Here is a 12,229-nt window from a genome sequence, read left to right as displayed (position 1 = left end):
TACTTCTGTTAACCCGAGTCGTGACTCGGGACTTTATTGCTGTGTATACGTCACTTCTTCCTTCTTTATCAACTTTGTGCGCTGAGTTTTTGCCATAGATCCATATAGATCCTTACCCACTTGCCCAGTGCGTCATTCTTCACCAGCTTGTCGGCTACTGCCAACTCTAGCGATGTGTGCGTTGTCTGTGTTCTCACTCTATTTGTTAGAATTTATTTGTAAGTCTAGATGCATTTGTTGTCTACTTTGCATTTCTGTGCGATGTTCTTCTCATTTTGTGCTTTTTATATGCTCAGCCTCTACCTTGCCTTGGAATAAAAACATTGCGGGTACTCTGTCTCTTTGATTGATATATAGATTGACCGCTTGTTCCAAAAGAAAAGCGTGATGAATAAAGCCGTAGTGAATTATGATTACCTGCATATCTTTCTATTATAACTTAGTCGAAATAAAGATTACGTCATGACCTCAATTCGCACGCACAGTTTTGAGCTAAAACAAATAGGGAATCGCTAAATCAAAACGACAAACAATAGCATTGCTATTTGGGCGGAGAAAAGTGGTCTGAAATCATTAACTTTCGCCATAGCCAAACGTCGGTTGCGCACAGTAATCCAAAATTCGCGCCAGTGAAACCGAAACGGGAAGCGCAGGTCAGTTGCTCTCACCAACCACCAGGTGCGCTAGAGTCGATTGGGCCGCCGGGGTCTATGGGAGTGTCCACTCTTTAACTTTTTTTTCTTTCTCTATGCCTTCTCGGCGGCCCTCGTCTCTACAAAATATGTTAATAGTCATGGCTAGGTGGCGTATGCCACCGCCCGGTTTAAAGGGTTCAGCCTCATCCATCCATCCATCCATCCATCCATCCATCCTAACTGGATTGGAGCGGAGACGCGCTCCGCGGCATATTCAACGTACTTTCGCTGCAGGCGCCGAGGCAGATTGCGCATAGTACGCTCTTAAAATAGTGCTTTGTTTCAAATGCAAAATTATGTTTACACCATTTTGCCAAACATATATATTTGAGGCATGGATTATCCAACGCAACGTCTTCAATTTTGCTGTCGTTGTCAAGCGCGTCGTCTGCTAGCGAGCGCGCGTTCGCTACGCGGACACTGGCGGACGCCCAGTTTTTTTCGCAGAACGCCTGTGCAGTACATTTTTTTAATGTTTTAGTTGCTTTGGTGCGCCCATGACTCTTGCAGGCTGATACCAAATGTAGTTTTAGCCAAGTGAACTGCTGTTTTTACCACTGTCTTCTAAAAGTAACTGGTATCTCTGCAACATGAAGCTACGTAAGAACATTTTATTATTGATATCGTGTCATTTTACGCGCGCTTCTTATTGGTGAATACTGATCAGGGACAATGATCGAAAAAAAAACAATATTAGAGCGAAATAAACCAGGTTTATTAACTGCGTGGAGCGAAGAATGACAAATGTATTTCTAGGCAATTAAATCAAAGGGTACATAGACATATATTCACGATATATGTGTAAGGGAAAAAATAACAAATATGCTAAATGCACTAATTGAAGAAGTGAGAACTCCTGACCGGAAAAGCGCACGTGTTTGCATAAACAAACACACTTATTAGTGAATGCTGCACATAAAACTCTCATTGACGAAATGATATTCATAGCAGGCAAAACCATCTTATATATATATATACGCAAGTGTTATTGATATACTGTACGACGCCGAATAGTCGTTTCCGTTCGAATGTAACGCATAACAGCACCATTGAAGTCTCAAAGGTGCGCGACCGATGCAAGTGAGGACTGTTATTCCGAATTATTGTGCGGCCGGGGAGTCGCGGCTGTTGCGCAGAGGCGCAGTTCCTGATAGAATTAACGCACGAGTGCTAACAAGTCCTGCTTAACAAGTTCCTATAGCTGTCATTCAATATAAACGCCCCCGTTTTGACCCGGGAGCCTGTAAATCTGCTAACTTGATTCAGGCATGGAAAACTTTTTTTGGCAGTCTCTCCATGTTTGCAACGCATTAAAACTGGGTGCCCCTTGTGGTACCACACTTATCTTCAACGAACGCACATATCTCTACGTCTATGTCAGGTATGCCGTTCCTTTAATTGTTTCATTATATGGTTGTTATGATAGTGCACCACGGATAACTGAAAGCAGCCGTTTATATTATACAAGCTGCTGAGTTGAGCGGTCATACATTTAGGAACGGCGTTACATTTATGTATGAAATATAGGATAAGTGTAACATGTTTTTCTCGGAAATGAGACTCGAGAATAATTTATAACTGTTTTGTTTATACCCATAGAAAAAAGCCGAAGAACGCAGCCACATGCTTTTCTCTCTCTCTTTTTTAATTTAAATAATTTCTTGGGTCTACGTGGCAAAACCAGCATATGATTGTGAGGTTTAGTGTTCACCACCTGGGCTTATTTAACGCGCGCCTAAATAGAAGTACACGAGTGTTTTTCCATTCGCTCCCGTCGAATTCCGTGACCTGGAATGAACGCGCGAGTTCCATGGAGTTTAGCAGCCCCAACGCCGTATCCACTATATAGCCACTAATTAGGCTACCGCGCCAGCTTTCTTTCTTTCCTTCTTTTTTTGAAGTATTGACAGGTAAAACATTTCCACGTACGACTTATACAGCCAAAGATGTGCATATAGAATGAATAACTAAAACTGTTTTTGGTGCTCGAGGTCCTACTGCAATAAATGACCCCGTACCAATTATTCCGCATTCTGTTACGCGAGGAAGGCGGCAACTTGAATGGAATGTTGCGCTGCAGTTTACTCTTTTTTTTTTTTTACCTATAACAATGCTTCCCGCAAATCTGAGTACAAACACCGGATGGGGCATATATGCTGTATACTTGTTTGAAGCGGCAAGCAGGAAGGTTACATTTGTTTCTCCGTCTGCGTTTCGCAAGACCTACTGATGAAAAACTATGTGCGCAACAATACACACGAGAGATACATGCTGCTTGAAGAACGAGAAAAATATTTGTTCTCCAAAGGGAACCGTACAATAACACAGTAAAATGAAAGCCGACACTGTGGCCGCAATGCACGCGCATCACCGAGCGGCATTAAAAAATAAAATAAAGAAGAGAAAGCAAGAAATTCTTAAGGCATAAATACATGTCATACGCAATTATGAACACCATTTCAGTAGTCTGAACGAAAACATCAGCGCGCGAAGTAGTACGAATGACCCTGCCGAGCTGTGTCGCCAGCAGTTTCCAACGGCGCGACCTTGATAAGGCAGAATCCACTTCGATCGCAGCGCCGTCATAGTATTTTTCCACATCGGGCGCCTAACCAAAGGCTCTATTCTGGACACGCATGGCGGCTGCACGGCCGCCATTATCCGCCATCTTGGCTGTCTCATTGGCTGTCCAGAGGTCACGTGTTTTGAAATTTGTGCCGGGAAACGGAAGTTTTGCAAAATGCAATTTTGCGTTTTCGTCAGAATGACGAAGCGTGACGTGGAGCTGCCAGTTTTATCGACTAATACTTTTTTGTGGTCCTTGGCACCTATATTGCGACTTTATTGCTAAGTGGACGGTAGCGTGCAGAAGCTCGTACAATGCATCTGCAATTTCGCGAATATGTGGTGGCGTTCCAAGATAGACGGCATGTCAGCTTGTTCATTGGCTGAAGGAATATCCCGTGAGGAGCGTCACAGGAAGGGCCGTTTCGTAAACGTCAATTTGACGTTGCGTGACGTTGCGCTGGGCCGCCATTGCAGAGATTTTCCGCCATAATTTGTGGTGCGACGAGCCGCGCGAATTATGGTAATGAGCGGCCATATGCAATGGCAGGGGAGAGGCATGCGCATCGCCGCATTTTCCCTGTCATTTCGGGCCATAAAAATCTTTTGTTCACAACGCGTGTTCATAGCATTTGCATCGCTTTCGGGTGGTGTTGGCATTTGTGTTTTGCACCATCATTTTTATTAAGAACACGTTTATTTGAAATAATATTGGTTGAAACTAGCAAACTTTCTGCGACATTTCGCACTTTTTACTATTGCGTTTGTATTGTAATCAATATTAATGACTTTTCGCATCATCAAAGGCTATGACAACGGTGACTTTTTAATTTACAAAAAGAAATGTACGCAAGACGGCGCCTTGAAGTTTCCTCTCGCGGTACGAGTAAGTAGCGAAGTGCATAAGAGATGGCAGTGCCGGCGTTTGCGTCGCTCAAGCGGATACCTGTGGCGCGCGCAACGCTATCGAGGATATTCGGCCGCTTCTCAGCCAGACGAGTCGGGCTGAGTCACTTGCGGATCACGAAATAGCGATAACGCGGCCTAGAGCGTGCGCTCATCATCACTGGTAGGTCGCGTGTGTTGTCTCAAGGTAGAAAGCAAGCGCGTGGGCGCCGATATACGATGACTCATTCAGTTTCCCGAGGACACGCATCCTATCCAATGAAGCAGACGACAGCCTGCGCGCATGCAGACGACGGAAGCGAGAAACGGTTTTGATGGAATAATCGTGCGCTTTGAGCTAGCGGCTTTATTTTTACTGGGGAGGAAAACTGTTTTCCTTTATCAAGAATGAGGCCCAACCACAGGCACGCTTCGCCACGCGCCGGCACGCGCAAATGCGTCTAAAGGCCGTTTCACATGGCGCGATTTTCACACAGCGACACAGCGAATTCCGTCGCTAAGCGACCGCCGCGACGTCGCGGGCTCTCCGCGACGGGATTCCAACATGTTGGAATTTCCGTCGCTGAGTCGCAGCGATCGGCGCGATGTGGGCGGAGCAACGTGACGTAGCAGCAAGCGCCGTCGAAATAGGCGCTTGCCTGTTTTACCGCGTGTTGGAAGCTCAGCGGAGCAATGTCGCGCACCAGTTTCAATGTTTTAACAGAGCGTACCCACCAGCGTCTGTGGCTCAGGAGCTTCATCAACAATTTTCTTCTCCAGCTCGCACAATTCATTTAAAAGGAGAAGCTGCATGCTATCCAGTCGGGAGCTGACGCCGCCTTCAACATACGGCACGTACCCTCACGATCGTCGCGTTGTCACGTCTTCATTGCTACAAATTGTGCCAGGCACTTGCACACTTAACAGTAGCTTCTTCTTTTGGAGAGGCAAATACTCCTGCAGGAGAAGAGTTGTTGCGGTACGATGGAAGCCACAACACAACTAGAGTGTACAAAACAAAACCACCCACCACGCTGCACGCTTATGCGGTTGTGCAGCATTTTCACTAGCCGCAACTGCGGACTAAGCGATCGCAGTCTCAACGCGTTTAAAGGCTGAAAAATTATGTACTATTCTATTTTCAAAAAAATAATATGAAATTGTAATATTTGACTAGTTTCCATGTTGTTTTTATTTAACGATGCAGGCATGGATACTTTGTGAGCAGGGAGCAACCTTCGGCGTCGCTGCGACGGAAATCGCGCGCTCAAAGACGCATGTGAAAGCTGCCAGCGAAAATTGCTCTGCGACGTGCGCGACAGAACGATTTTTTTCGCCCCAATCGCGCCATGTGAAACGGCCTAAATGCGTCAAAAGCGTCAGTCGCGAACGGAGAGACGCGTGCCGGCGCGCGGAGATTTTGCCAGCTGCCGATGCTAGAAAACCAGCGGCGCGAGCCGATGCGACGCCGGCGTCCACCAATCAGAGCCTGCAAACCGTCGCCGGCGTCCACCAATCAGAGTCCGCGAAGCCTCTGGCTGCTACGCCTGATGATGGCCGCCGATGCGAAGGCGCCGACACCAACGATCGTCCGAGTGCTTCGGACGCACGACGCGCGCGACAGTGTTTCTGAAAGACAGTGTTGTGATACTAGGCCGACAGGACACACGACCGTGGGTGGTGGAAGTGCGACGAGAACTTGTGCCGCGTTCGAACGACGCCGCCGAACCCAACCTGCCGGCCCGCTGGATTCCGCCGATCTCAGTGCGATCGTCTGCTAAAACATCCAACCTAATCACGATTGCAGACGATTGCGGCAACGCCTGTGCTTGTTGTATGTATATTTTCTTGTGCTCGAAACGAATGGGAACTTGCTTTCGAAGTGCGAAGTCTGGATAATCAGCACTCGTCTACCGCCGATGTTGTTTACATTACGCGTAGGCCTAGCGCGTCCGTCGAGTTCGACCGGCGGTGAACGAGCCCAGCTGAGAAACTCTGCCGAAGGAAATGAAATTTCAGTTACGTTTTGCGCTGCTGTGATTTGAAATATGGCTCTCCTGACTTCGTGCTGTGTGTGGTGTGGTGTAAATGAACCGTGTGGAACTTCAGGTGGTGAACCGCGGCGTGTTTCGTGTGTGAATTATGTGGTCTCTTGACTCTGGTTTAACGGGCGAGCTCTGCGCTGTTTCCAGCGGCAAAGATAACTTGCGAAAGCGAAAGACACTAGTAGCCGAGCAATGGGAAATACGCGTACATCTTCAGCCATGCCATTCGTTTAGTTGAAAGTGCACTCTTCGATTCGGCGTGTGAAATCTAGTTCACTACAAGCTCACAGTACTCCTTCACTCACTTCTTTCAAGTGCAGGTGTCTTATGGGCTAGTTGGCGATAAATCGCTCGTGCAGCGCTCAAGAACGCTGACACACTGTAGTAAACGTGATACAACACTGTCATGTGTTCTTGTAATTGAGCACTTGGAAAAAAAAAAATCTGTTTGCACTATGTGCACCGTGTGCAATGCATAGGAGGACCTGCGTCATAAGGAGGACCTTATGCATGCTGCTGCGTATACCAGGATTGCTTCGATGCCTGCTTGACAAGCAGCACGTACTGAGTCAGTGAAACTGCAATTGGCTTTTGATATATCTTTGTTTTGTTTATGAAAAGAGCAGGTGGTGTGAGTGCATGCATTGTAGGGAAGGGGTAAAGGTGTCATCAGTGCATTTCGCAGTCTGTATGCTTAAGCTGCCCAAATCTCTTAAGCTTGCACTAAAATGCATCTCGCTGTGATACTATAAACTGTAGTCGGGAAAAAGATTAACTCAAAACCAAGTTCCTAATGCATCTTCGCAGAATGTGTTTAATTCACTAGTTAACACTTGCACTGCAACATTATGCCAATACGCAGTGCAGCATATGCGCTTGAAATAAATACATTTTGTAAAGGGTGGACGACTGGGCCTACAATAACAAACTGTGTTAGCACTGAAATAAGTGCTGCCATGCATATCAGCCACACCACAACCTCTGTGCACCCAACCTACTTCCTCAGTGGCACCCCCATGAAGACCGTTCGGACCCTTCCCACCCTGGGTGTAATATTCAGCCCTTCTCTCGACTTTTCCGCACAAGTCACTAGGCTCGTCGCATTCTGGGATTTGTGACCTGTCTCTCCCTTCCCTGGGGACCTGAGGTTTTCAGAGCACTCTACACTTCTCTCGTACCACCACAGCTTGAGTACTGCTCATCAGTTTAGTCCCCTTACCAAACTCATCTCGCTGACAAACTTGAGCTTGTTCAGCGCCGGGCAATGCACACCCTCTACTCCCATCTTTTCGATCGTCGCAAGCTCATGCCAGCCTACAAGGATCACCTCAAAGCCCTTAAGTGGCGCACCCTGCAATACCAGCGCAAAATTGCACTTGTCCGTCTATTCTGCAGGGCGCTGTGTGGCTCTCTGGAAACACTTATATTTCTTGTTCTGTCCGTCTGAACAAGCCATCAGGACAGCCTGAGCCCCATCACACCTGTACAGTCCAACGCCGCAACTCCATTCTTATACAGAGCTTTCTCTCCATTAGGACTCCCATTCCTTGCGACCATAGTGAAACGGCACTCCTGTGCATTGTGCACCGTCGACTTCCCAGTTATTGGCTTGTATGTGCGTGTGATGTGTTCTGCAAGTGAGCAAGCGTGTTTGTTTGTTTGTTTGTGTGTGCGAGCGAGCGAGCGCGTCATCTAGAGCAAATTCCTGCTCTAGATGGCTGACTATCACGCTCTAGCGTGCAGGCATGAGCCTTACTTTTTTAAAAAAGCCTTGTGAGCTGTCTAGAGTGCCATGGTACTGCTAAGGTTATTATTACTATTATTATTATTATTGTTGTTGTTATTATTATAGTTATAATGATCCCTACAACCACATTGATGGTGTTGAAGCCAGCATGACACATAATTCAAAATATTTTTGGAGCTTCGTGCGCTGTCATTCTTCTAAAGAGAGCACCAAAGAGGTGTCTTCTTGATGAAAATGGTGATGATGTCTTGAACACTGGTGATGCCTTTGCAGAACATTTCTGTTGTGTCTATTGTGTAAAGGATGCTTCAAGTAACCTTCCTTCTCGGCCTGGCACAGTGTTTATGCTATCAGTCAATGAAGAAGACCTTGTTTTCAAGTGTATGAAGTGCCTCAAACCTTCCCTTTCTTGTGGTGTTGATGGTATTCCTCCGACATTGCTTAAGACATATAGAAGCGTCCCTGTTGTCCCAAGCATCTTCCATAGTTCCCTGAAGTCTAGCACATTTTTTAGCACTTGGGTAGGTAGCATGGATATTGCCCGTGCACAAATCGGGTGCTGCGAGTGCAGTTACTAACTACCAGCCTATATCTATCTGCTGCATTGAGTCAAAAGTGTTTGAATCAGTATTGCATTCCCTGCTTTCTGTTAGTGCTAAGAACATGGACAGCATGGCTTTGTATGCAGACGACTTAAGGATATTTAAGACTGTCAACAGTGTTCACGACTGAATTGACCTCCAAAAAGACATTTTCTCACTCTCAAGCTGGTGCAGAAACAATAATGGTATGTACTCTTAAATGCTTCCAAAACTATGGCATTAAGTTACACGTGCAAAACATACCATGTACAATTTCATACGCCCTTCGGGATGCTCCACTGTCCAGTGTCGATGAAATCAAAGATCTTGGTGTGTACTTCGACAAAACACTAAGCTTCTGTTCACACATTAAATATGCACAAAGTGCCCTTCACTCTCTTGGAATTGTATGCCGTATATTGCATGATGACCACTCACCTGTTCTGTTTCTGAAATCGTATGCTGCTGTGTGCCTTCCACTACTAGAGTATGTCTCTGTAGATTGAGGTACAACATGCAAATCTAATTCTGACATCACTGCATGCATCCAGAATAAATTGATATCTGTCTTCCAACACCACTTTTGCCATTCTGGCAACCATAGTCCAGCACTCTCAAATGTACCTCAACTCACACCTCTAGACTCCCTTACACCTCACCCCTTCGATTAATGAAGTTGTTAGTCACTCATCCAAGACTTATTAAATCATGCCTTTTCGTTCCTGTATAAGGTGGTCCGTGGCATTATACTTTCTCAAAGCTGCGCAATTTGTCGTGCTGCAACAGTATACCAGGTAACATTCCGCATTCTCTGCCTGGCCTTGTTCCAATAAAGACTGTCCTATATATGGCTCGACGCCAAAAAACATAATAAGAATTGTGCCTGCATTGACATATTTCAGAGTTCATTTCCTATGTATTGTATATATGTAGATAATCATGTTGTATGATTAACTGCAGTTTACGCTTCCTTGTTTTCTTTTCCCTTATATGTTTCTCTATCTCGCATTGTTTTGTCTTCCACATTTGTGTTTCTGTACATTTTGTCTCGCATATTGCTTTTTAAGTGCACCAGTCTGAGGCCCTCTAGCTGTTTCAGGGCCCTATAATAAACATTTGATTGATTGGTTATTGTTACTGTAATATGAAATTGATCTTTAAATATGTATTAGTATATTAGTTTAGTTCAGTAGCTTTTGTGCAATATTATAGTGTGACAGTTTTTTAAAGCATCCATTAAGTGTAATAAAACGCTGTTTGCTTGATCATATGCATTGTGCCATTAATTTCTTCTGGGGTTTAATAATGGTTGGCTGCCATGTCCAGTATTGTGCAATATATGGCACACCAATTGTTACATGCCTCACATAACAAATTGAATGTCTCTCATTCGAAACATCATTGTAGGCTGAAAGCAATAAACAAACTGGTATTTCTTTCCGTTTTTTTTTTGTGGGGACTTGAAGTGTATAAATTTTAAAAATAACCTGTTTACATATATATTTTTTCATATTATGCAAATGAGCTGCCCATACATTTGAATAAGTGCTTCAAGAGTACGAATAAGTGCTGCAAGGCCTCCCGATGCGGTGTTGATGCTTCAAAGTTCAAAACAACCTAGAAAAATTAAAGGTTCCATGGGAAAGATTAGACAAACAAGAATCAGGGGACAAGCTACGAAACTGGTAAATTTTGGCTGTTTGAAATGTCTCTTTGTGAGCGCCACAAGTGTTTCAATTATTTATTTATTTTTTTTGCTAATTTTCTCAGAACCCACTTACGCGTTTCATTCATGCACCAACAAGCATAATTATATTTATAACACAGATTTTTCACTGATACTTTACGTAGTTACTACGTAGTTCTTAGGTAATTCTTACATAGTTGGCTGTGCAACGAACTAAAAAAAAAAAAAAAAAAGATCGTACGAGAGCTATTGATGTGACATGCCATGCTCGTGCAGGTGTTTGCAAAGTGATCTTGCAGACGACAACGCGAACGCAATCGCTGATGTCGATAGCTTGTGCAGTTATGTTCAAGGAAACCGTTGCGGCCGGCGTACATTCATTAATCAAACGTGTTTTTTTATATCTAAAATAGCATACAGATCACTGACTTATTGTTTCAAGCTCAGTTTACAGAAGGCTGTTTTAGGCCGCACTTGGACGGTTGAAGACAAAATGGTCAAGCAACAGTGCACCGCAGCCGAGAAGCGAGCGCCGGCACGCGTCAGAGCTAGTATCCTGTGGTTGCGCGTCCTTTTCCTCCAGCCGACGCGAAGCGGCGCGTTCGCTTGTCGGCGCGCGCGGAAGCGTGCCGACGCATGCCTGTGGTTGGGGAAGTGTGACTTTTACGCACGCTGCTGCCGCAAGGGGCAGCACCTGTTCTGGGAGCCACCTTTTTCGCTCGCTTTGCTGGCGCTTCTATGGGTGCACTCGGCAGAGGCGCTTTATTTAGATGCATATATGCCGCTCACCTGCTTAAAACGACTCTATTTGGTTGCAGGAACGTCCCTTTATGTTTCTGCCGACATTCCGAGCTATAATTCGACTCGAGACCGCATGAATGTATTAATTGAGAGTTCAAGCAGCCGTCATCTCAGCGTATGGTTTCATTAGACTCTAATTTTGATATTTACGGGAAACTCGGGCAATACATTTGCATACTTACTGAAAGTGTCAAAGTGAGCATCGTGTAACATGCGTTCAGAGGAGTGCTCTAGCACTCCTCTGAATAAGCTGTGGCTGAGCCTCCACAGCTGCCAACATGTACAAATGCATTGCCCAATCTGGCAAGTGTCAAGGCACAATTTGAGGGGTTCTATAATCGATTTCTGTATTGTGTTAGGAGTGCAATAGCCAGAGAAAACTGCATTCGCTTTCCCTATTTTTATTGTAAGAGAAGTAATTCCCAGCATTATAAGCAGATCGTTTATCTCGATCGTTTAAGGAAACAGGTAATTATATATTTGAATGGTTAAAACAAAACAAAAATGTAAACAGAAAAGTTAGAGGCAACGCAGAAGCACAACCAGCACCGCATGTCTTTGTTCCCTTCAGCAGATGCACACGGTTGCAAGCACGTTGCAAGCTTGGGCCGTATCGACTACCCCGCCGTCGGTTGCTCCGCAGATGTTTGGTTTCGCGTCACCGTGCGCCGCTGTATATTTGAAGCCGCGTAGAAGTCGCGGAAGATGTGCCTTCATTAGATCATTCGACGGGCGGTTGTTTGCACCAAGAGTTTTAACATTTGCCCCCTCAGCTGGCAGAACAATGCAGGTAGCTCACACAAGCTTCGCGAGCTTTCCCAAGTTGCGCGACTTGCTGCTGTCGGACCTTCTTTGTTTGCAGAACTGTCGCATCCTCATCGCAACATAGTAATTAAAAAGATGCGCTGCAATATCTACATTGTGCTCAGCACATGGAAATCCAATGCGATGCTTATCAAGCATTTCATCGATGGTGAGGTTGTAAGCATCAGGCTTTTCAGCATGTTTCCGGAAAACTGCTTCGGCTCTCTCCAGCATTTGAAATATGTGAGTAGCCGGGTGCAGCAGCCGGCCTCGTGTCTTGAGGTTTACAAGAGCAGCCTCCGGTCGATCAGAAATTGAGTCTGACAATACCAGTCCCCGCCGGCATTCTTCACACGATGTCGATTTGAGAAGCTTTCGGCAGAGGTATCCTGTCACGTAATAAATTATGCAGGCCTGCT

The sequence above is a fragment of the Dermacentor silvarum genome, chromosome 4, assembly GCF_013339745.2.
Source record: "Dermacentor silvarum isolate Dsil-2018 chromosome 4, BIME_Dsil_1.4, whole genome shotgun sequence".
Lineage (NCBI taxonomy): Eukaryota > Metazoa > Arthropoda > Arachnida > Ixodida > Ixodidae > Dermacentor > Dermacentor silvarum.
This window is presented reverse-complemented; position numbering follows the sequence as displayed.